The 25,108-nt window shown below is 43.2% G+C and overlaps 1 protein-coding gene across 3 annotated transcripts in view; it reads left to right on the top strand.

Moving 5' to 3' along the window:
* The first annotated feature begins 8,086 nt into the window (after nucleotides 1–8,086).
* The window catches only part of mapre2 (microtubule-associated protein, RP/EB family, member 2), a 146,300-nt gene continuing 129,278 nt past the window's right edge, over nucleotides 8,087–25,108 (top strand). Inside the window, exon 1 of one of the 3 annotated variants that reach the window (XM_070892602.1) lies at nucleotides 8,087–8,489. The gene's annotated coding sequence lies outside the window, so the exon portion shown is untranslated. Of the gene's footprint in view, nucleotides 8,490–8,755; nucleotides 8,935–9,224; nucleotides 9,247–25,108 lie in introns of those variants that run through there. The other 2 variants (XM_070892620.1, XM_070892629.1) reach the window with 2 other exon arrangements.

The raw sequence follows: 25,108 nt of genomic DNA, 5'->3' as shown, positions 1-25,108 counted from the left end.
GCCACTCCAACTTGTGAGGCCTCCTTATATACAGGTGCTCCTAAGAGATTGTGGGATCCCTGGGGACTCCAGGGGATAAGCCCTCTGGTGGTTAGACATGGTATTCACAAGGTTACATACATAACGCTCCCCCTCCCCCCAAAGTCAAAAGTGTAACTATTTACATTGTGAGTTGATCTGGGGCCTTCCTTTCCCTGGTTGATCGTCTCGGTGCAAATGCTGGTTTAGGTGAGTTGTTTGTTGGGCCCTGGCTTTGCTGGGCTGCTGGGGATGGTGAGTCCTGCTGCGCTGCTGCGGGTAATGGGTTCTACTTCGTGGTCAACCGCTGGATCGGTTGCCACTTTGTGTGTGTGTGTGTGTGTATGTGTGTGTGTGTGTTGGAGGGTCGAAAAAGGTGGAGTCTATTGTGGATTGTTCTGGATAGTCCATAAATCTGAGTTTGGTTTGGTCTAAGTGTTTCTTGCACGTGAGTCCATTTGAGAGTTTGGCCACAAACACCCTCTTTGGCCAAAACAGTGCCAAGAAGCCGCTTGGGACCTTGTCCATAGTTCAATTTCGCGTGACACATTTGCGCGATCATATGCATTCTGTTGAAGCCGCCTGCTCTCTACCTGTTCATGTAGATCAGGGTGTACTAACGAGAGCCTTGTATTAAGTGCCCTTTTCATGAGCAATTCAGCGGGAGGGACCCCAGTGAGTGATTGGGGTCTTGTGCAGTAACTAAGCAGGACTCAGGATAAGCAAGTCTGCAGTGAGCATTCAGTTACCCTTTTCAAGCTCTGCTTGATTGTTTGAACTGCTCATTCTGCCTGACCGTTGGACGCTGGTTTAAACGGGGCAGATGTAACATGTTTGATCCCATTGCGGGTCATGAACTCCTTGAACGCGGCACTGGAAAGCACGGCCCATTGTTACAAGGACATCAGGCAGGCTGTGTGTGGCAAACATGGCCCGTAGGCTTTCAATGGTGGTAGCGGACGTGCTTGTCGACATTATCACACATTCAATCCATTTGGAGTACACATCTACAACCACCAAGAACATTTTTCCCAAGAATAGGCCTGCATAGTCGACATGGACCCTGGACCACGGTTTGGAGGGCCAGGACCATAAATTTAGTGGCGCCTCCCTGGGTGCATTGCTTAACTGTGAACATGTATTACATTTGTGCACACAGGAATCTAAGTCTGCATCGATACCAGGCCACCACATGTGGGATCTGGCTATCGCTTTCATCATTACGATGCCTGGGTGGATGCTGTGGAGATCACTGATAAAAGTGTCCCTGCCCTTTTTTGGCACCACTACCCGATTACCCCATAGGAGGCAGTCTGCCTGTATAGACATTTCATCTTTACGCCACTGGTACGGCTTTACTTCCTCCTGCATCTCTAACGTGACACTAGACCAACTCCCGTGGAGCACACAGTTTTTTACTAAGGACAGTAAGGGGTCCTGGCTCGTCCAGGTTCTAATCTGTCGGGCGGTAACAGGTGATTGCTCACTCTTGAATGCTTCCATTACCATGACTAAATCTGCAGGCATTGCCATTTCCATCCTGTGGTGGGCAATGGCAGCCTACTGAGAGCATCGGCACAGATTTCTGTGCCTGGCCTGTGGCGGATGGCATAGTTGTATGCAGACAACGTGAGCGCCCATCTCTGGATGCGGGCCGATGCATTCGTATTTATCCCTTTACTTTCAGAAAAGAGGGATATAAGCAGCTTATGGTTGGTTTCCAATTCAAATTTGAACCCAAACAGATATTGATGCATTTTCTTTACCCCGTAAACACACGCTAACGCTTCTTTTTCGATCATACTAGAGGCCCTCTCAGCCTTAGACAGACTTCTGGATGCATAAGCAAATGGTTGCAATTTCCCAAATTCATTAGCTTGTTGCAATACACACCCGACCCCGTTCGCCAAAGCATCACATGCTCGTACCAATCGCTTACATGGATCATACAACACGAGCAATTTGTTTGAACATAACAGCTTCCTAGCTTTCTCAAAGGCATTTTCTTGGCTTTTACCCCATACCCATTCATCTCCTTTACACAGTAAAGAGTACAGGGGTTCTAACAATGTGCTAAGACCCAGTAGGAACTTACCAAAATAGTTCAGGAGCCCTAGAAACGACCGCAATTCCGTCACGTTCTGTGGTCTCGGTGCGTTTTTGATTGCCTCCGTCTTCGAATCGGTGGGCCTGATGCCATCCACCGCGATTCTTCTCCCTAGGAACTCCACTTCAGGTGCCAGCAAAACGCACTTCGAGCGTTTTAGCCTGAGCCCCACACGATTAAGCCGACTAGGAACCTCCGCCAGGTTCTGCAGGTGCTCGACGGTGTCCCGATCTGTAACCAAGATGTCACCCTGGAAGACCACGGTGCGCGGGACCGAATTCAGCAAGCTTTCCATGTTCCTCTGGAATATCGTCACGGCCGATCTAATCCCAATCGGGCATCTATTGTAAATGAAGCGACCTTTGTGTGTGTTGATGCAGGTGAGGCCTTTCGATGATTCCTCCAGCTCCTGCGTCATGTAGGCCGAGGTCAGGTCCAGCTTCTTGAACATTTTTCCTCCCACCAGCGTCGCAAATAGGTCGTCTGCCTTTGGTAGCGGATATTGATCCTGCAGTGAAAACGATTGATAGTTACTTTGTAATCACCACAGTTTCTGATGGTGCCATCTCCCTTGAGGACTGGAACAATCGGACTGGTCCACTCATTGAATTCAATCGGCAAAATGATGCCCTCTCATTGCTGCCTGTCCAGCTTGATCTCCACCCTCTCATTATGTACAGTACCGCTCTCGCCTTGTGATGGATGGGTCACGCCCCCGGAATCAAATGGATCTGCACTTTTGCTCCTTGGAACTTCCCGATGCCTGGTTCGAACAGCGAGGGGAACTTGCTTAGGACCTGGGCACATGAGGTGTCGTCGATGGACGAAAGCGCTCGGATGTCGTCCCAGTTCCAGCGTATCTCTTCCAGCCAGCTCCTGCCGAACAGCGTGTGGCCATCGCCCAGTATCACGCAGAGTGGTAAATCGTGCACCGCTCCATTATAGGAGACCTTTACGGTCCTTTGTGTATGTTCTAAGTTTAGCACGAATGGGAGTTAGGACTCCCTTGAAGCCTTGCTGCACCACAATTTATCAAAAGTCTTTTTGCTCATTATGGACTGGCTTGCGCCCATGTCCAGCTCCATGGACACAGGCCGTCCATTTAATTCAACCTTCAGCATTATTGGGGGACACTTTATGGTAACTGTGTGCACCCCATAAACCTCTGCCTCCTCGGTCTGAGTCTCTGGTTCATCGTGATCCACCGTGGGTCTGTCCTCCTCTACAACAAGGTGGTTTGCAGGATTAGCAGGGTTTGCAGCTCACCTGCACATATGTTGGAGGTGTCCCATTGTTCCACAGCCCTTGCAAATGTATCCTTTGAAGCAGCATGAAAGAAAATGATGATCACTCCCGCAGCTCCAACAAGGTGTTAATGGCCTTATATTCACCACCCTTGATGGTGGACTCAATCATCTGCAGGCATGCAGCTGCAGGCGTGCAAGTCCTGCCCGGTACATTTCGATTCAAAAACAATGTTACTTTGTTCACAGTACTTGCAGCAACACTCGTGTGCTGAGAAATTTGTTTGGTGTTGTCACTGGTGGCGATAAATGCCTGGGCTATCGCTATGGCTTTACTCAAGGTTGTGGTCTCTACAGTCAAAAGTTTGCAAAGTATTACTTCATGGCCAATGCCAGGTACAAAGAAGTCCGTGAGCATGTGCTCCAAGTGTCCTTCAAATTCGCAATGTCCTGCAAGACGCCTTGGCCCAGCGACGCAGCTCGTCACTTCCTGGTCTTCAGACCTCTTGTACGCGTAGAACCGATACCTCGCCATCAGAACGCTTTCCTTTGGGTTTAGATGTTCCCGGACCAGTGTGCACAACTCATTGTATGACTTGTCTGTGGGTTTCGCTGGAGCGAGCAGATTTTTCATGAGGCCATATGTTGGTGCTCCGCAAACAGTGAGGAGGATCGCCCTTCGTTTGGCAACGTTCGCATCTCCTTCCAGCTCGTTGGCCATGAAGTATTGGTCGAGTCGCTCCATGAAGGTTTCCCAATCATCTCCCTCCGAAAATTTCTCCAGGATGCCCAAGGTTCGCTGTATTGTTGCAGTGGGGTTCGTCATTTGCACCTCGTCGCCAGTTGTTACATATTGAATAAAGAGTCAGACTAGATACTGCAAGCTCAAAGGTGTGACCGTAGTCCTTTATTACAGATCTCAGAGTGCCTCTCCAACCTGTGAGGCCTCCTTATATACAGGTGCTCCCAAGGGATTGTGGGATCCCTTGCGACTCCAGGGGATAAGCCCTCTGGAGGTTAGACATAGCATTTACAGGTTTACGTACACAACACCTTTATTCCCTTATCGCTCCAAAATCTGTCTCTCTCCACCTTAAATATATTCAATGACCCAGCCTCCACAGCTTTCAGGGGCAGAGAATTCCACAGATTTACAACCCTCTGAAAGAAGAAATTCCTCCTCATCCCAGTTTTAAAAGGGCGGACCCTTATTCTGAGACTATGCCCCCTAGTTTTAGTTTCCCCTATGAGTGGAAATATCCTCTCTGCATCCACCTTGTTGGGCCCCCTCATTATCTGACATGTTTCGATAAGATCACCTCTCATTCTTCTGAACTCTAATGTGTATAGGCCCAACGTACTCAATCTATCTTCATAAGTCAACCCCCTCATCTCCAGAATCAACCAAGTGAACCTTCTCTGAATAGCCACCAATGCAAGTATATCGTTCTTTAAATACTGAGACCAAAACTGTACACAGTACTCTATGTATGGCCTCACCAATACCCACAGTTGTAACAGGACTTCTCTGCTTTTATACTCTATCCCCCTTGCAATAAAGGCCAACATTCCATTTGCCTTCCTGATTACTTGCTGTACCTGCATACTAACTTTTTGTGTTTCTGGCACAAGGACCCCCAGGTCCCTCTGTACTGCAGCACTTTGCAATTTTTCTCCATTTAAATTATAATTTGCTTTTCTTTTTTTCTGTCAAAGTGGAAAACCTCACATTTTCTCACATTGTACTCCATCTGCCAAATTTTTTCCCACTCACTTAGCCTGTCTATATCCCTTTGCAGATTTTTTATGTCTTCCTCACAATTTGCTTTCCCACCCATCTTTGTATCATTAGCAAACTTGATTATATTACACTTGGTCCCTTTGTCCAAGTCATTAATTTGATTGTAAATAATTGAGGCCCCAGCGCCGATCCCTGCAGCACACCACTAGTCACTGTTTGCCAACCGGAAAATGACTCGTTTATCCCGACTCTCTGTTTTCTGTTAGTTAGCCAATCTTCTATCCATGCTAATATAGTGCCCCCAAACCTGTGAACTTTTATCTTGTACAGTAACCTTTTATGTGGCACCTTATCGAATGCCTTCTGGAAATCCAAATACACTACATCCACTGGTTTCCCCTTATCCGCTCTGCTCGTTACATCATTAAAGAACTCCAGCAAATTTGTCAAACACAATTTCCCTTTCATAAAACCATGCTGACACTGCTTGATTGAATTATGCTTTTCCAAATGTCCTGCTACTGCTTCCTTAATAATGGACACCAGCATTTTCCCAACGACAGATGTTAGGCTAACCAGTCTACAGTTTCCTGCTTTTTGTCTGCCTCCTTTGTTAAATAGGGGCATTTCATTTGCGGTTTTCCAATCCGCTGGAACCTCCCCAGAATCCAGGGAATTTTGGTAGATTACAACCAATGCATCCACTATTTCTGCAACCTGTTCTTTTAGGACCCTAGGATGCATGACATCAGGTCCAGGGGAATTGTCCGCCTTTAGTCCCATTATTTTACCAAGTGTTACTTATTTAGTGATAGTGATTGTATTAAGTTCCTTCCTCCCTATAGCCCCTTGATTACCCACTATTGGGATGTTTTTAGCATCTTCTACCGTGAAGATCGATACAAAATATTTGTTCAACGTCTGCCATTTCCCTGTTCCCAATTATTAATTCCCCAGACTCATCCTCTGGGCGACCAATATGTACTTTAGCCACTCTTTTTTCTTTTTTATGTACCTGTGGAAACTATCTGTTTTTATATTTCATGCTAGTTTACTTTCATAATCTATCTCCCCTCTCTTTATTTTTTTTTTTAATCGTTCTTTGCTGGCTTTTAAAAGTTTCCCATTCCTCTGGCCCCTCACTCGTCTTGGCCACATTGTTTGCCCTTGTTTTAAATTTGATACCATCCCTTATTTCCTTAGTTAGCCATGGATGGTTATCCCTTCTGTTAGTCTTTACTTCTCATTGGGATATATTTTTGTTGAGAATTATGAAATATCTCCTTAAATGCCTGCCACTGCTCATCAACCATTCCACACTTTAACCTATTTTCCCAATCCACTTTAGCCAACTCTGCCTTCATACCTTTGTAGTCTCCTTTATTTAAGCTGAACACACTGGTTTGAGATCCAACTTTCTCACCCTCCAACTGAATTTGAAATTCAATCATATTATGGTCACTCATTATTAGAGGATCCTTTAATAGGAGGTCCTTTACTAGATCATTTATTAATCCTGTCTCATTATACAGTACCAAATCTAAGATAGCCTGCTCCCTGGTTGGTTCCACAATGTACTGTTCAAGGAAACTAGCCCAGATACATTCTATGAACTTTTCCTCAAGGCTACCCTGGCCAATTTGCTTTGTCCAATCAATATGAAGGTTAAAATCACCCATGATTAATGCCGTTCCTTTTTTAAAAGCTTCCATTATTTCTTGATTTATACTCCGTCCAACAGTGTAGCAACTGTTAGGGAGCCTATAGACTATGCCCACCAGTGTCTTTTTCCCCTTATTATTTCTAATTCTCCACCCAAACTAATTCAATATCTTGATTTTCTGAGCCAATATTGATTCTCACTAACGCACTGATCTCATCCTTTAATAATAGAGCCACCCCATCTCCTTTTTCTTTCTGTCTGTTCTTCCAAATTGTCAAATACCCCAGAATATTAGTTCCCAGTCCTGGTCACCTTGCAACCGCGTCTCTGTGATGGCTATCAGATCATACCCATTTGTATCTATTTGTGCTGTCATCTACTTTGTTACGAATGCTGAGTGCATTCAGATAAAGAGCTTTTAAATGTTTTTTTTTACCATTTTTTCCTGCTTTGACCCCACTTTCTGATTCATTTATGTTTATACATTGTCCCTTCCTGTCATGATCTGGTTTTCATTTCCCCCAGTGCTACCCTGCTCTATTGCCTTCTCCATATTCTTTGACGTTTTAAATTTTCGCTCACCTGAACCCTCCCCCCTATTAATTAGTTTAAAGCCCTCTCTGCAGCACTGTATTTGTGTCTGTACTTGCTTAAAACTTGTTACATCTCTAACTTTTTCTGATTCTGACGAAAGATTATCAACCTGAAACGTTAACTGTTTCTCTCTCCACAGATACTGCCTGACCTGCTGAGTGTTCCCAGCATTTTCTGTTTCTGTTTCAGATTTCTAGCATCGGCAGTATTTTGCTTTCGTATTGATGTTATGGGTCCTGCCCCATTTCATCGTCTGAACAAAACAACCCCCTGGTATAAAACCAGATGCTTAATCGTATTTGGACAATTATTTTTAATGTTTAACTGTTAAATAAATGAACCTTTAATTTTCTCATCAATTTTATAATTTTTGCGGTAAGACGGTACATTTTTATCCTGTTTCTCGTTCTCTACTACACATATATACATAGTTCTTTGTTCCTGTAACATCTTCACATATGCAACAATAACAAAAAACAAGCATTGGCAGGTGTTTAATGGTTGCAGCTTCTTCTCCAGAGAGAGACAGGGTGGAGCTAAGCATATCCTGCAGCGAACACACACACCCTGGTCGCGGCAGGGCAGGGGCGCGCCTGGTGACGCTCCTCACATTTCCCGGGCGGGTGCACGTGAGGCGGGAGAGAATCCGCGGCGGTTTCTGAGCCGGGGAACAATCACCATAGAAACGGCGCGGGCGGGCGAGCGAGCGAGCGAGCGGCTTCCCTGAGTGGTGGGCGCGCCACCGCGCGCCTGTTGTTCCTCTCAGTCACCACTGCCGGCACCCGGCTTCTGAGAGGAGAGGAGAGGAGAGGAGCAGAGCATTACTAACCCCCGCCCCCCCATTCCGCCTCCTCCTCACATATTAACCATCTGTAATATTTCGCTCGTCCTTTTTTTTAAAACCATATAACATATTTGAGAGTGGGACGAGAAGGAACCTGTTTGGTTTGATTATTCCTTGATTATCTACGCTCCCCACCCGCAGCCAATTAACTTCGTAAATTTACCAAAATTCAGAGCAATTCAAAAAAATAAAGGGACCCCACCCCAACTAAGCCCGTTCTTTGAAAGGATCTCTGTGTCTTAGACAAACATTGGTGCGAGAATTACAACAAAAAAACAGTAAGTAAAATGCAGAGGGACTGTGCAGTGTGTCAGCGCGCGATTTAAGGGTGTTTGATGGTTTTACAGAGCGCGGTGCACGCCCCTCCCGTTTAAAGGCCGGAGTCAGTGTGTGTGCGCCTTGTCCAGTGCTCCCATCTCTCGGCCAAGCTGCTTTGTCATTCAGTGGGTGGGCGGCAGAAACACTCGGGAGAATTGCGGCCTGATGTTTGCTCGCAGCCGCATCTCGCCTGACAGCTGTGCCCTGCACAGTGAGAGGGGTGTTCAGGAGGAAATGCAAACAACCCCGTTAGGTGCCATTAGCATACAAAGACTAAGTCACAAACTGCGCGTTTACTGAGTTTAAAATTGTTAAAATGTTTTAAAATAATCTTTACGCGTGTCACTGCGCAGTTGTGGTCAGCGCGTTGCTGCGTGGGAGAACCGCAAATGGAAACTTTTCAAAGTAAGTGCAATAAAACTAAACGATTTCTATCACGATACTATTTTATCTGGATTCAGACACCTGCTTTAATGACATTTTAATATGACGTTTGAAGTTTTACCTTTTGAGAGAGAGACTTAAAATTTAAAAACTTATGCTTGAACCACCCTGGAAACGAATTTTGTGTGTCTTCAAAAATTTTTCATGTATTTTTAATAAAGTAAACTGTCAGCCTGAGCCGAATAGTTGGGACACTGAGCTAATTATTGTTTCCCAAGGGCAGCATTTAAGAATGAAACAAAAGGTGTCAAGAAAAAAAATCCTCTTGTTTATGTAAGTGCTTGATTATGAATACAAACCTTATTTTTGCCTAAATACTTTATCTTGTATTAGTATTTTCATAACATTTTAGGTACTGTATAATGAGCAAGGTTTAAATACTTGATAACAGTACACTTTGTGATTTGCCTAACATGCTTGCTTCGCAATTGAGAACTGGTGGTAATATGACTGACTATCTTTGAGTAGTTTTATGTGGTTTTACTTGCCTTCTGGGTTTCCCAGTAGCTTTTGACTTTTTGCTCAAACTCCAATTTCGTTTTTGAGACTTATATAAGTCTGATTTTTTTGGAGATTGATTTTCAGTTGTATTTGAAGTGATAAGCCAGTGAAATTGTGTGTCTGCTATCCCTTTGTATTCTTGTTAGTGTCCAAATGCCATTGAGAATAAGACATCTTACTTGGACAGATACAACCTCACGATGACCAGTAATGGCACAAAGTGGCTTTAGCTGAATTCCTTTGGCTGCACGAATGATCATTAAAATATTTTTGGGTTGAAAACCTACAAGTATTGCCACATGCTGTGGTTTGTTGTGAATTATTTTGTTAGACAATTTTATCGGATTGTGGTGACCATTACAGTACTTAGAAAAAAATTACCTCTGCTGGGTTTACCTTTTTCTGGACTACTTTGCATATTGAAACAACAACAATGTGGCTTTTTATAGCACCTACCAAGGTAGAAAACCATCCCAAGGTACTTTTGAGACGTGAAGGGGGAAAAAAAGTGGCAAAAAAAATGGAGCCAAAGGAAAGACAAGAAGGAGTGACACAAAAGCTTGGTTAAAGAAGTAGGTTTTGTGGAGCGGGAGGTGATTCCAGAAGGTAGCACCTAGATGATGGAAGGCAGGATCTAGGCCAATGTCAGGGGAACAGAGTTCAGAGGGGATGTAGGGTACAAGTGGTTACAGATGAGGGGATGAGGCCCTGTAGGGATTTGAACTCAACAATGAGAATTTTAACTTGATGGGTACTGGAAACCAATGTAGATCAGTCAGGATGAATGTGATGGATGAGCAGGACTTGATGTGAAATAGGATACAAAAGCAGAATTTTGGATGAACTAAATTTGTGGAGAATGGGAGATCATCGGAGTAATTGAGTCTGGAGATGACAACAGCATGAATGTTAATTTTAGGGACAGGTGGGGTGGAAAGACGGCATGTTGTGGAACTGGAAGCCTGCGATCTTTTGTGATTGAGAGGATACATAGGTGAAAACTCAGTGTGAAGAAGGATACTGAGGTTGTGAACAGTCCAGTTCAGCTTGAGGCAGTGGCCATGGAGGGGGGAATGGCATTAGTGGCAACAGAATGGTGTTTGTGGTCGGGGCTGAAGATGATGGATTCAGTCTTCCCAATGTTAGTTTGAGGATGTAATTCAAGGTTGGATGTCAGATAATCAGTCTGACAGCACAGGGTCAGTGGAGGGGCCAAGTAGTTAGTCAAAAGGTAGAGCTGCTTGTCATTGGGTACATGTGGATGCTGATTTCATGTCTGCTGATGATGTGATCATGTGGAATAAGCGAGCAAGGATGGATCTGTGGGAGCTCCAGAAGTAACAGTGTAGGGGTGGGAAAGGAAGCCATTTCTGGAGATGCTCTGGTTATGATTCGATAGGTCTCAATTAAGCAAAGGCTTAGAATCATAGAATCTTACAGCACAGACAGTGCCAGACCCATCGTGCCTATACCGGCTCTTTGAAAACTGTCCAATTTAGTCCCACACCCCAGCTTTTTCCCCATAACCCTGCAAATTAGTTCTCTTCAAATTCATGTCCAATTGCCTTTTGAAAGTTTCTGTGGAATCTAATACTACCACCCTTTTGAGGTAGAACATTCCAGATAATCATAATCCTTTGTGTGAAAACATTTCTTCTCCTTTCCCCTGTAGTTCTTTTTCAATCTATGACCTCTGGTTACCAATCTCTGATTTGCTAAAGGAAACAATTTCTCCCTACTTGCCTTATCAAAACCCCTCAATTTTGAATACCTCTGTTAGGTCTCCTCTTAACCTTCTCTACTCTAAGGAGAACAATACCAGCTTCTCCAATCTCTCCACATAACTGAATTCCTGCATCTGTGGTATAATGGTAAAGCTCCTCTGTACCCTCTCCAAGGCCTTGACATCCAAAAGTGTGATGCCCAGAGTTGTACACACTAATCCAGTTGAGGCCTACCCAATGATTTGTAAAGGTTTAGCATAACTTTCTTATTTTTGTATTCAATGCCCCTATTTACAAAGCCAAGTATTCTATATGCTTTTTTTAACTGCTTCATCAACATGTCCTGCCACCTTCAAGGATTTGTGAATATGCATCCCCAGGTCTCTCTGCTCTTGCACCCTTCTCAAAATAGTACCATTTTAGATTATATTGCCTAGAGAATCTTAGCATGGTCGAGCCCATGCCAGCTCTCTGCAAGAGCAATTCAGCTAGTCTCACTCCCTCCACTTTCCCTGTAGCCCTGCAAATTTTTTTCCTTCAGATACTTACCCAATTCCCTTTTGAAAGCCACGATTGAATCCGCCTCCATCACCCTTTCAGGCAGTGCATTCCAGATCCTAACAACTCACTGCATAAGGAAAAGTTTTTCCTCATGTCGCCTTTGGCAGAAGAACCAATCACCTTAAATCTGTGTCCTCTGGTTCTCGAGCCTTCTGCCAATGGGGACAGTTTCTCTCTATCTACTCTGTCTAGACCCCTCATGATTTTGAACACCTCTATCAAGTCTCCTCTCAAGCCTCTCCATGTTGTTCCCAAAGTCCATCATTTCACACTTAGCTGCATTAAATTGCATCTGTCATATGTCTGCCCATTTCACCAATCTGTGTATGACCTCCTGATCTCTGCTACTATCCTGCTCACTGTTTACTGTGTTGCCAAGCTTTGTATCATTTGCAAACCTCAAAATTGTGCGCTCTATACCCAAGTACTCCAGGTCATTTGTACATAAGAAAAGCGATGGTCCTAATACCGACCCCTGCATACATATCTCCAGTCAGAAATACATCTGTTCACCACTACTCTCTCTTCTATCCCTTAGCCAATTATGTACCCAAGTGACCATCGTCCCTTTAATACTATGTGCTTCTATTTTCCCAATAAGTCTGTTATGTGGTACTTTTATCAAATAGCTTTTGAAAGTTCATATGTACAACATCTACAGTACGACCTTCATCAATCCTCTGTTAATTCATCAATCAGCTTAGTGAGACACGATTTGCCTTTAACAAATCTGTGCTGGCTGTCCCTTATTAACCCATGCTTCTCCTAAGTGAGCATTAATTTTGTTCTTGACAATGGTCTCTAGTACTTTTCCCATCACGAATGTTAGACTGGCTTGTAGTTACCAGATTTATCCCTTTTCCTTTTTGTGCACATGGGTGTAACATTTGCAGTCCTCTGGCACCATTTATATCCAAGGAGGATTGAAAGATTGTGGTCAGAGCTTCTGTCTCCACCCTAGCATCCCTCAACAACCTAAGCCATCCCATCTGGACAGTAATTTAGTACCTCCTTTCTATCTCTTTTTTTATCATATCCAATATCCTTACTCCACCTGCTCTATTGCAACAATAACTTTTTTGTCTGAGTACTTTGCATCTGTCTTCACATTCAGTGCCTCCACGGTTATGCCCTCTGCCTTCACATTTCCTTTTTTGTCCCTAATGGAACCCACCTCCCACCATTCCTTTAACTATCCTTGTACTTTTTATATGTGAAGACTTTTGGGTTCCCTTTTATATTACCTGCTAATCTTTTCTCATACTCTCTCTCTTTGCTCTAATATCCTTTTTTCAGTTTCCTCCTGCACTCTCTGTATTCTACTGGGTTTTCACTTGTATTCTGTACCTGACATTTGTCACAACTTATGTTTTATTTTCACCTCTCTTTCCTTTGTCATCCAGGGAGCTCTAGCTTTGGATGCCCTGGGGCTGAAATTCAGCTCCCCAAAAAGGCCTCTTGCCACCAGAAAGCGGTGCCAGGCAATGGAGGCAAGCGGCCGCCGACTTCTGGTCCAAAGGCCACTGCCAGCGAAATTCAGCTCTGGGATTTTTCTGGCGGTCCCCACTTCCGCCGTGCTGCTGCCGACCGTCCTAAGTTGTCAGCAAAGGGCGCACCGCCGATCTCCTGCATCTCCCGTGAAATTTACCTCCAAAAATCTTTAATCCGCCATGCAGTGCCCCCGACAGCTTTTTCTGTCGGTGTACCTTGCTATCAGTCTGTGAGCCATGGCAGCACGGCAGCCCTTCAAGGGAAGGGCGCACTGCCATGGCCGCCATGTTTTTTTTGTCGGCTGACGGCAGGGTCACCAACAGGCAGCCTGGCACCCTCTCTTGGGTTCCAGACCACTGGCCCAGTGGACTGAAGTTTCAAAATGCCGAAGGCCCGTTCCTCTAAGTGAAGGGGAGGCCGTGGTGACGCACACATGTTATGATGTCATCTCCGCTCCGCTGCTGATTGACAGCAGCGGAGACTTCATCCCGCCTCCACTTCTGTCCCTCCTAGAGTACTTACCGCCCCACTTCTGCCCCCATTGTGACTGACTTCTGATCAGCTTAAAAAAAAACGACAGAGCTGAACGAAAGAGGCGATTTCATCCGAAGCTGTGCAAAAACCACTTCAGGAGCGGAGGGTGCGACCCGTTTCGGGCATAGGTAAATTTCGGCCTCCCCATCTTTTCCCCCTTATGAGAATATGCTTGTTTGTACCCAAATTATCTCTGCATTGAAGGCCTGCCATTGGTCATTTACTGTTTTCCTGACCAGTCTTTGGCTTGAGCCCACCTGTGCTAGATCCCTTCTCAAATCAATAAAATTGGTTCTCCAGGTTGGGTATTTTTCACTTTTTTTGATTTTTTTTTTTGTTGGTTCCTTTCCATAACTACTTTAGACCTAATTATATTCTGATCACTATTACCCAGATGTTTTCCCACTGCTACACACTCCACTTGCCATATTTAATTCTCCAGAACTAGATCCAGCACTGCTTCCTTCCTTGTTGGGCTAGAAACAAACTGATTAAGAAAGTTCTTCTGTACACACTTTAGGAATTCTTCATTCTCTTTACCTTTACTCTTCGCCCCCCCCCCCCCCCTCCCCAAATCTATATTAGGGTAATGAAGTCCCCTATGATTACTGCTCTATTATTTTTACATTTCTCTGAAATTTGCCTGGAGATTTGCTCCTCTAGCTCCTTCTCACCTACTTGGGGGTCTATAGCAAACACTCAGCAAAGTAACAGCTTATTTTCTGTCTCTTATCCCTAACCAAATCGTTTCAGTTTTTGAACTCCCTAGTATATTGTTCCTCTGTAGAACTGCAATATTGTCCTTGATCAATACTGCCACCACTTGTCTTTTTTTTCCCTGTCCCTCCTGAATACATTGTAGCCAAGAATGTTTAGTTCCCATTCCTGCCCATGTTTAAGCCAGGTCTCCATTGTAGTCACTATAATCATAACCCCATGTGACAATTTGCCCCTGTAACTCGTCAACCTTATTTGTAACACTCATTACATCAACACATGCATTCCAACACCATATTAGTCAGCTTTTTTTTTCCATCATCTAATTCCTGCTCGCTCTTCACTATTCTTTGTTCTGTTGCTGTTTGCCCCTCCTACTTTTCTGTGCACCTTGTCTCTCTCCTCTGCTGCATCCTGATAGCCCTTCCCCTGCCAAATTATTTTCAACCCTCCCCTACAACTCTAGTTACGAGATCATTGGTCCCAGCCCTGTTTAGGTGCAACCCGTCTGGCTTGTACAGGTCCCTTCTACACGAGAACTGGTCCCAATGTCCTCCGGAATCTGAAGTACTCCCTCTTGCAACACTTCTCTAGCCACGCATTCACCTGAACTATCTTCCTGTTTCTGTACTCAATAGCACGTGGCACTGGAACAAATCCAGTGATTACCACCTTTAACTGTTTTCCTAGCTCCTGAAACTGCCTTTGGACCTCAACCCCTTTCCTACCTACGTCATTGGTTTAAACATGGGCCACAATATCGGCTGCTCCCCTTCCCCTCGCAGAATATCTTGCACTTGATCATTGCAACTGGGAGGCAACACACCATTCGGCATTTACATTTGCCGTTGGAGGGATAGACAGTCATTCCTCTGACTATTGAATCCCCTATAACAACTGTATTTCTGCACGTTATTGTGCATTCCAAGGATTCACAACCCTTTGAAGGAAGATTTTTCTCCTCATCTCAGTCATAAATGGCTGACCCTTTATTCTGAAACTGTGACCTAGTTCTAGACTCCACAGCCAGTGGAAACATCCTCCCAGAATCAATAAAGTAGAAATGTTATTTTAAAACATTTATCACTAAAATGTTGCTATGTCTTTTCCAAAAGTAAGAGTTGGAGAGACACCCAAGTTTATGGTGAATATAGAAATTAGTATCTAATGAACTGGAGTACTCAAATATCAATAAGAAACCAGATCCAGATGGAATGTGCCCAAGAGTACTTACGAAATTAAAGCTTCGAAGTAAAGAACTGAAACATTCAGCCACAGCTCTCTAAAGCTGTAGTAAAGAGGGACTTGCACTTGTATAGCACCTTTCATGTTCTCAGGACCACCAATAAATTACTTTTGAACTCTAGTCATTGCTTTGTAGGGAAACACAGTAGCCAAGGTGCCACAAACAACAACAAGATAATGACCAATTAATCTTTTTTTGATGGTGTTGGTTGGCCAGAACATCAGAACTCACCAGTTCTTCTTCATATAGTGGCATGGGATCTTTGGCCTCCGTCTGAACAGGAATCCGGGCATTGGTTTAATGTCTCCTCTGGAAAAATAGCACCTGCGATAGTGTATTAGACCAAAGTGCCAGTCTAGATGATGTGTCCAAGACCGCATTTCTTAAGAAGCAAGGGGATTACGGAATTACATCCATATAAGCTGCACACCAAACTTGAGCACTTCACCCTGGAAAAAGAATTAGATTGCATATAGGCCACATCCCCAATACAAATTGATATTTAGTTTTTTTTTTAAATGTGTTTGTATGTGAGATAATGCAGTATAAGAATTCAAATTTAATGTTCCCATTGGTGGAAGGGTCAAGAACCAGAGGACACATACTTAAGGTGGTTGGCAGAAGAACCAAAGGCGACATGAAGAAAAACTTTTTTACAAAGCGACTGGTTAGGATCTGGAATGCCTGAAAGGATGATGGAGGCAGATTCAATCGTGGCTTTCAAAAGGGAATTGGATAAGTACCTGAAGGGGGAAAAAATTGCCAGGCTACGAGGAAAGGGCAGGGGAGTGGGGAGTGCTCTTGCAAAGAGCTGGCATGGGCTCAACAGGTCAAATGGCCGTCTTCTGTGCTGTAATCATTCTATGATTCATTCTACCTTGTCGAGCCCTTTCAGAATTTGATGTTTCAATGAGATCACCTCTCATTCTTCTAAACTCTAGAGAATATTACCATAGCCTATTCGATATCTCCTCATAGCCAATCCTCTCATCTCAGGAATCAATCTGGTGAATCTTCGTTGCACTCCCTCTAAGGCAAGTATATCCTTCCTTCGGTAAGACGACCAAAACTGTAAACAGTATTCTAGGTGTGGTCTCACCAAGGCCCTATCCAGTGGTAGTAAGACTTTTATACTCAAATCTCTTTGTAATGAAGGCCAACATACAATTTGCTTGCCTAATTGCTTGCTGTACATGCATATTAACTTTGTGATTTGTGTACAAGGACACTACGGTCCCCATGAATAGCCACATTTCCAAGTATCCTTTTTATTTAAAATTCTGCTTTTCTATTTTTCTTACCAAAATGGATAACTTCACATTTCTCCTCGTCACATTGATTGGACAAATCAAATTGGTCACGGTAACCTTGAGGAAGAGTTCATATTGTATCCGGGATAGTTTCCTTGAACAATTCATTGTGGAACCAACCAGGGAGCAGCTTATCTTGGATCTGGTACAGTGTAATGAGAAGATTAATAAATTATCTTGTAGTAAAGGATCCTCTGGGAAAGAATGATCATAGCATAGTTGAATTTCAAATTCAGTTGGAGGGTGAGAAAGTTGGGTCTCAAACCAGTATCCAGATCTTAAATAAAGGCAATTTACAAAGGTATGAAGGCAGAGTTGGCTAAGGTGAACTGTGAAAATAGATTAAATTGGAAGACGGTTGAGGAGTGGCAGACATTTAAGGAGATATTTCATAACTCTCAACAAATATATTCCAGTGAGAAGGAAATACTTTGAGAAGGGAGAACATAGCTAACTAAGGAAGTTAAGGATGGTATCAAATTGAAAACAATAACATACAATGTTGCCAAAATTAGTGGGAGGCCAGATTATTGGGACATTTTTAAAAATCAGCAAAGGACAACTCAAAAAAATGATAGCGAGAGAAGATGGATTATGAGTAAACTAGCAAAAAATATAAAAACATATTAAGAGTTTCTACAAGTTATATAAAATGGAAGAGAATAGCTAAAGTAAACATTGGTCCCTTTAGAGGATGAGACTGGGGAATTAATAACGGGGAACAGGGAAATGGCAGAGACTTTGAACAAATATTTTGTATCGGTCTTCACAGTAGAGGACACTAAACATCCCAACAATAGATAATCAAGGCGCTATAGGGAGGGGGGCGCTTAAAACTATCACTAACCCTAAAGAAAGAGTACTCAGTAAAATAATTGTACTAAAGGTGGACATGTCCCCTGAACCTGATAGCCTGCATCCTAGGATCTTAAAAGAAGTGGCTAGAGATAGTGAATGCGTTGGTTGCAATCCCTTGGACTCTGGGGAGGTCCCAGCGGATTGGAAAACTGCAAATGTAATGCCTCTTTTTTTTAAATAGTGGGAGACAGGAAGCAGGACACTATAGACCAGTTAGTCTAACATCTGTTGTTGGGAAAATGCTGGAATCCATCATAGAGGACATTTGGAAAAGCATAATACAGTCATGGTTTTATGAAGGGGAAATCATGTTTGACAAATTTGCTAGAGTTTTTCGAGGATGTAACGAGCAGGGTGGAGAAGGGGGAACCAGTGGATGTGGTGTATTTGGATTTCCAGAGGCATTTGATAAGGTGCCACATAAAGGGTTACTGCACAAGATAAAAGCTCACTGGGTTGGGGGTAATATATTAGCATGAATAGAGGATTGGCTAACTAACAGAAAAGAGTTGGGATAAATTGGTCATTTTTCGGTTGGCAAACAGTAGTGAGATGGCACAGGGATTGGTGCTGGAGCCTCAACTATTTACAATATATATTAATGACTTGGACGAAGGGACTGAGTGTAATGTAGCCAAATTTGCTGCTGATACAAAGATGGGTGGGAAAGCAAGTTGTGAGGAGGACACAAGGAATCTGCAAAGGGATATAGACAGGCTAAGTGAGTGGGCAAACATTTGGCGGATGGAGTATAATGTGGGAAAGTTTAAAAATAAAGCAAAAGCAAATTATTATTTAAATGGGGAGAGATTACAAAATCTGCAGTAGAGGTACCTAGGGGTCCTTGTGCATGAAACACAAAGTTAGTATGCAGGTACAGCAAATAATCAGGAAGGCAAATGGAATGTTGGCCTTTATTGCAAGGGGGATGGAGTATAAAAGCAGGGAAGTTCTGCTACAACTGTACAGGGTATTGGTGAGACTGCACCTAGAGTACTGCATACAGTTTTGGTCTCATTTAAGGAGGGATATACTTGCATTGGAGGCATTTCAGAGAAGGTTCACTAGGTTGTTCCTTGAGATGAAGGGGTTGACATGAAGAAAGTTTGAGTAGGTTGGGCCTTTACTCATTAGTATAGAAGAATGAGAGGTGATCTTATTGAAACATACACGATACTGAGGGGCTCGACAAGTGAGATGCAGAGAGGATGTTTCCACTATTGGGGGAATCGAGAACTAGGGGGCATAGTTTAAGAATAAAGGGTCGCCCATTTAGAACTGAGATGAGGAATTTCTTCTGAGGATCGCATATCTCTGGAATTCCCTGCTCCAGAGTGCTGTGGAGGCTGGGTCATTGAATATATTTAAGGTGGAGATACAGATTTTTGAACATAAGGGAGTGAAGGGTTATGGGGAGCGGGCAGGGAAGTGGAACTGAGCCCAAGATCACATCAGCCATGATATTAAATGGTGGAGCAGGCTCGATGGGCTAAATGGCCTACTCCTGCTCCTATTTCTTATGTTTTGATTCTATCTGCCGTGTTCGTGCCCACTCACTTAAACTGTCTATACAGTACCCCTTTGTAGCCTCTTTGCGTGCTCTTCACAGCTTACATTCCCGTTAGCTAACAGTTATTTCAAACTTTTTTTTTAGCTTTAAGGCTACTTAACTGTTCAGCTAACAGTAAAACTCTAACCACTGAACAAAACACGAATGACTACAAAATACTAACCAATAAACTAAATACTAATTTGTAACTTGCCTGCTCTTTCCAGACTCTGTGCTAACCAGGATGTCTGGTATCTGCTGATCGCACTCTCCCGACAGGCTCTGCTGCTGCCGGTTATCCCCCTGTTTAAATTTGCTGCTCTGGTTCTCCTTGGCTTGGAGAATGGTTTGGTCAACTGTTGCAAAGGTTGCAGAGAGAATGAGGAAGGATAATGCATCACAGTCACAAGGAATTTTGTTCATGACTTTGGTTTAGGCTGTTTTGGGGCTGAGACACTGATGAGCACTGATTGGAGGGATTCAGACAGGGAGTGTTAAACTAAATGGGCATGGATTGGACAGGGCGGCGGCACTTTGAGAGGAAAGAGAGGGTGAGACCACGGTTTTGAAAAGGAAGGGGACCGTACCTGACAACAGGGAACCATGTACAATGTTGGCTCGTATGAGGGCCTGCAAGGGAGGAAGAGGTAGATCTTGTAGATGAGATGAACTTGGTGAGGGAGAGAGACAGATCTTTGTAAGCATTCAACCTCTTTCCATTTATGGTTCACAGCAACATGTTTCAAGTAAGCATGCAACACTTTGTAGTGGAGTATGTGGAATAAACTTTATTGACTGGTTTGAGTAATTCGCTTAACCAGACAAGAGAGTGGCCAAGCTCTATCTTTCAAGCCCTCAAGAGCTGTTAAACCGTGCTCTTTTATATGCCATATTTTGCCAAATCGAAGCTAGATGTCATAGATAAGACTTCATGATATAAGAACGTAAATAGGAACAAGAGTAGGCCATTTGGCTCCTCGAGCCTGCTCCGCCATTCAATAAGATCATGGCTGATCCGATCTTGACCTCAACTCTACTTTCCTGCCCGCTCCCCATAACCCTTGACTCCCCTATCGTTCAAAAATCTGTCTATCTTCACCTTTAAATATATTCAATGACCCAGCTTCCCACAGCTCTTCGGGGTAGAGAATTCCAAAATTCATGACCCTCAGAGAAAAAATTCCTCCTCTCCGTTTTAAATGGGTGACCCCTTATTCTGCAACTATGACCCCTAGTTCTAGATCTCCCCCATGAGGAGAAACATTCTCTCTGCATCTACCCTATCAAGCCCCCTTAGAATCTTGTATTTTTCAATAAGATCGCCTCTCATTCTTCTAAACTCCAATTAGTGTAGGCTCAACCTTTCTTGAAAGGACAACACCTTCATCTCAGGAATCAACCTAGTGAACCCCCATGGACTGCCTCCAATGCAAGTATATCCCTCCTTAAATGAGACCAAAACTGTACTCGGTATTCCAGGTAAGGTCTCACCAACGCCCTGGAAAATTGTAGCAGGACTTCCCTACTTTTATACTCCATCCCCCTTGCAATAAAGGCCAACATTCCATTTGCCATCCTAATTACTTGCTGTACCTGCATGCTAACTTTGTGTTTCATGTGCATGGACCCCCAGATCCCTCTGTACCACAGTATTTTGTAGTCTCTCCCCATTTAAATAATTTGCTTTTTTATTTTTCCTACCAAAGTGGATAACCTCACATGTTCCCACATTATACTCCATCTGCCATATTTTTGCCTACTCGCTTAATCTATCTCTATCCCTTTGCAGATTCATTGTGTTCTCTTCACAACTTGCTTTCTCACCTATCTTTGTATCAATCTATCTTCACTCTCATTTTATTTTAGTTGTCCTTTACTGGTTTCTAAAAATTTCCCAATCCTCTGGTCTACCACGAATCTTCGCAACATTGTATGCCTTTGTTTTCAATTTGCTACTACCAACATCCTTAGTTAGCCATGGATGGTTCATCCTTCTCTTAGTCTTTCTTTCTCACTGAAATATACCTTTGCTGAGAGTTCTGAAATATCTCGCATTTCTGCCACTGCTCATCTACTGTCTTACCCTGTATTCTATTTTCCCAGTCCACTTTAGCCAACGCTGTCTTCATACATTTTTGTAATTGCCTTTATTTAAGTTCAGGACACTAGTTTGAGACCCACGTTTCTTGCCCTCAAACGGAATTTGTAATTCTAACCTGCCATGATCACTCTTCCCTAGAGGATCCTTTCTTTAGAGGATCATTCATTAATCCTATCTCATTACACATTACCAGATCTAAAATAGCCTGCTCCCTGGTTGGTTCCACAACATATTGTTCTAAAGAACCATCCCGAATACGCTCGATGAACTCGTCCTCAAGGCTATCGTTGCCAATTTGATTTGTCCAATCGATGTGAAGATTAAAATTGCCCATGATTATTGCAGTACCTTTCTTGCAAGCCTCCATTATTTCTTGATTTATACTCTGTCCTACAGTGTAGCTACTGTTAAGGGGCTTATAGACCACTCCCACCAGTGATTTCTTTCCCTTATCTCCACCCAAACTGACTCTACATCTTGATGTTCTGAGCCAGTATCATTTCTCACTACTGCACTGATCTCATCCTTTATTAAGAGCTACCCCACCTCCTTTTCCTTTCTGCCTATCCTTCTGAAATGTCAAATGCCCCGTAATATTCAGTTCTCCAGCCTTGGTCACCTTGCAACCACATCTCTAATGGTTATCAGATCATACCCATTTATTTCTATTTATGCCGTCAACTCATCTATCTCATTACAAATGCTACGTGCATTCAGATAGAGCTTTTAATTTTTATCTTTTTACCATTTTTCCCTACTCTGACTCTACTTTCTGATGCACTCATCTTTGTACGCTCGGTTCCTTCCTGTCACACTCTGGTTATTATTACCCCTATCGCTACCCTGCATTTTGCCTTCTCCTTTCTCTTTAATTTTTTAAATTTCCCCTCACTTGAACTATCCCGCCCATTATTTAATTTTAGTGGTTATGATATCTATTCCCACATCCTTTTGAAGACTGTCTTCATATGAACAATTATGGACAGTTAAAGACCCTCTGGTCCATTGGTCCATTGATTCTGTCCCATACAATTGCGATACCTTGTGTATCAATATAAACACTCCACCCCACCTGAAACCTTGTGATCTCCTGGGAGATGCAAAAAAACAAATAGAAAAACCCCAGGCCAGTTGGAGGAAAAAAATCTTGGAAATTCCTCTCTGACCCATCTAGGTAATTGAACCTAGTCCGGGAGATCACTCTGGCCCTGAATTCCCTGCAGTGCCTACCTTCTGTAAGAGGTGACCTCCACCCCAGCCAGAAACAGGTTTAGCTCTCGCTTGAAGGAATCCAGAAAATCAGCATCCACTGTGAAATGACGAGCTGTTCTAGAGGTCTACTATTCTGAGAAAAGAATAACCTCCTGACATCAAACCTAGATCTAGCCTTGTACAAATTGCATTTGTGGCCCCTGGTTCTCCCTAACCTATTTATCAAACTGTCAACTGGAACACCATCTATTCCCTTCATTATCTTATAAACCTCAATCAGATCCCCCTAAGTCTATGCTTCTCTAAAGTGTAGAGTCCCAACTCTCTTGGCCTATCTTGATGACCAAGATACTTTATACTGAGAATTAGTCTAGTGGCCCTCCTCTGCCCCCTTTCCAAAGCCTCAATATAACCCACCATGTGAGGAGACCAAAACTTGACGCAGTATCAAAGTGTGGCCTAACTAAGGTCTTATAATTTTGTAACTAAATTTTCTCCAATTAAATAAAGGGAAGACTGAAGCCATTGTCTTTGATCCCTGCCACAAACTGCATTCCCTCGCCACTTACTCCATCTCCCTAGCATCTATCTGAGGCTAAACCAGGCCGTTTGCAACGTAGACGTAATTTGACCCTGCAATGTGCTTCCAGTCACATACCCGTGGCAAAACTAAAACCGCCTATTTCCACTTCTGTAACATTGCCCACCTCCACCCCTGCCTCAGCTTATCTGCTGCTGAAACCCTCATCCATACCTTTGTTACTTCCTAGACTTGACTACTCCAATGCACTCCTGGCTGGCCTCCCGCATTCTACCCGATATAAACTTGAGGTCATCCAAAACTCGGCACCAAGTCCCCATCACCCCTGTGACTTATATTGGCTTCCTGGTTAAGCCATGCCTCGATTTCAAAATTCTCCTTGTTTATAAATCCCTCCATAGCCTCGCCCCTCCCTATCTCTGTAATCTCATTCAACCTCACAACCCCATGAGATTTCTGCCCTCTTGAACATCCCTGATTATAACTGCTCAACCATCATTGGCTGTGCCTTCATCTGCCTGGATCCGAAGCTCTGAAACTTCCTCCCTAAACCTCTACGCCTTGCTACCTCTTTCCTCCTTTTCAAGACACTCCTTAAAACCTACCTCTTTGACCAAGCTTTTGGTCATCTGCTGTAATTTCTTCTTCGTGGCTTGGTGTCAAATTTATTTGTTTTATAGCACTGCTGTGAAGTGCCTTGGGACGTTTTACTATGTTAAATACACTATATAAATAAAAGTTGTTGCACACAAAAACAAAATAGTATGCCTCATCTTGTACTCAATTGTCCTGTGGATATACCCCCAACCCCTTATTTGCTCTAGCTATCTCTTCATGACAGTCAGAAATGGTGATCATCTAACGACCAGATTGTCCTAAAAACCCATCTGGTTCACTAATGTCCTTTTTTAGGGAAGGAAATCTACCGTTCTTAACCGGTTTGGCCTATGTGATGCCAGATCCACAGCAATGTGGTTGACTCTTAACTCCCCTCAGAGGGCTTGGCAAGCCACACAGTTGTCAAGAAGGTGGCTTACCACCACCACTTCGAGGGCAATTAGGGATGGGTAATAAATGCTGGCCTTACTAGTGACGTCCACATATAACATAATTTAAAAAAAAAAGACAGTCTCTAACTTGGGGGCAAAAAAATCCAGGAGCTCCATTCTTGTTTGAGGAATTGTATCTGAGTGGGTGTTTTGATTTTAGGATATCATAGGACTTCTATGTTTCATAGCAATTGAATACAATACACAACATAAATATGTCATGTCCAACAATGTTCAGGGCTAAAGTGGGTGTGGCGTTTGTCTCGTATAATGCACTAAATCCATTATGGGACAAGTGTTATGGTCTTTTTCTGTTTTGCAAAAAAGTCCTTGCTACTGGCAGAGTGAACTCCGTAGGTTTTGTATTTATGTACCATCTTTGTTATTAGTGTGTTTATTGGAATTGAAATTTGATGCGTATCTCTAATTACGGAGTCCTTCATTTGACCATCATAGAACTCAGACTGAACTTTAATTTAAAACTAAAATGAGCACCATCTACATATTGTAACAATGAGAGTCTTGCTGTGGTAACCTTCAAGTGCCAAAGTAACTTTATAAATGGCCTGGAATCTATTCAATAAGCTGTGGGCATCTGGGAACTGACTAATTTAGCTGTGAATTCATGTTTGACACCTTTCCACTTGGTCAATTGAAATTTTAAGGAATGAAACTGCTAATTATGGTGCTCAAGACCAATAACTTTTACAAATGTTTTGTAGACTTTTAAATCTGCTTGAG

This window comes from Pristiophorus japonicus, chromosome 1, assembly GCF_044704955.1.
Source record: "Pristiophorus japonicus isolate sPriJap1 chromosome 1, sPriJap1.hap1, whole genome shotgun sequence".
NCBI classification, from domain to species: Eukaryota; Metazoa; Chordata; class Chondrichthyes; family Pristiophoridae; genus Pristiophorus; species Pristiophorus japonicus.
Note: the sequence above shows the minus strand (reverse complement) of the source record. Positions and strands in the feature narration are given on the sequence as shown.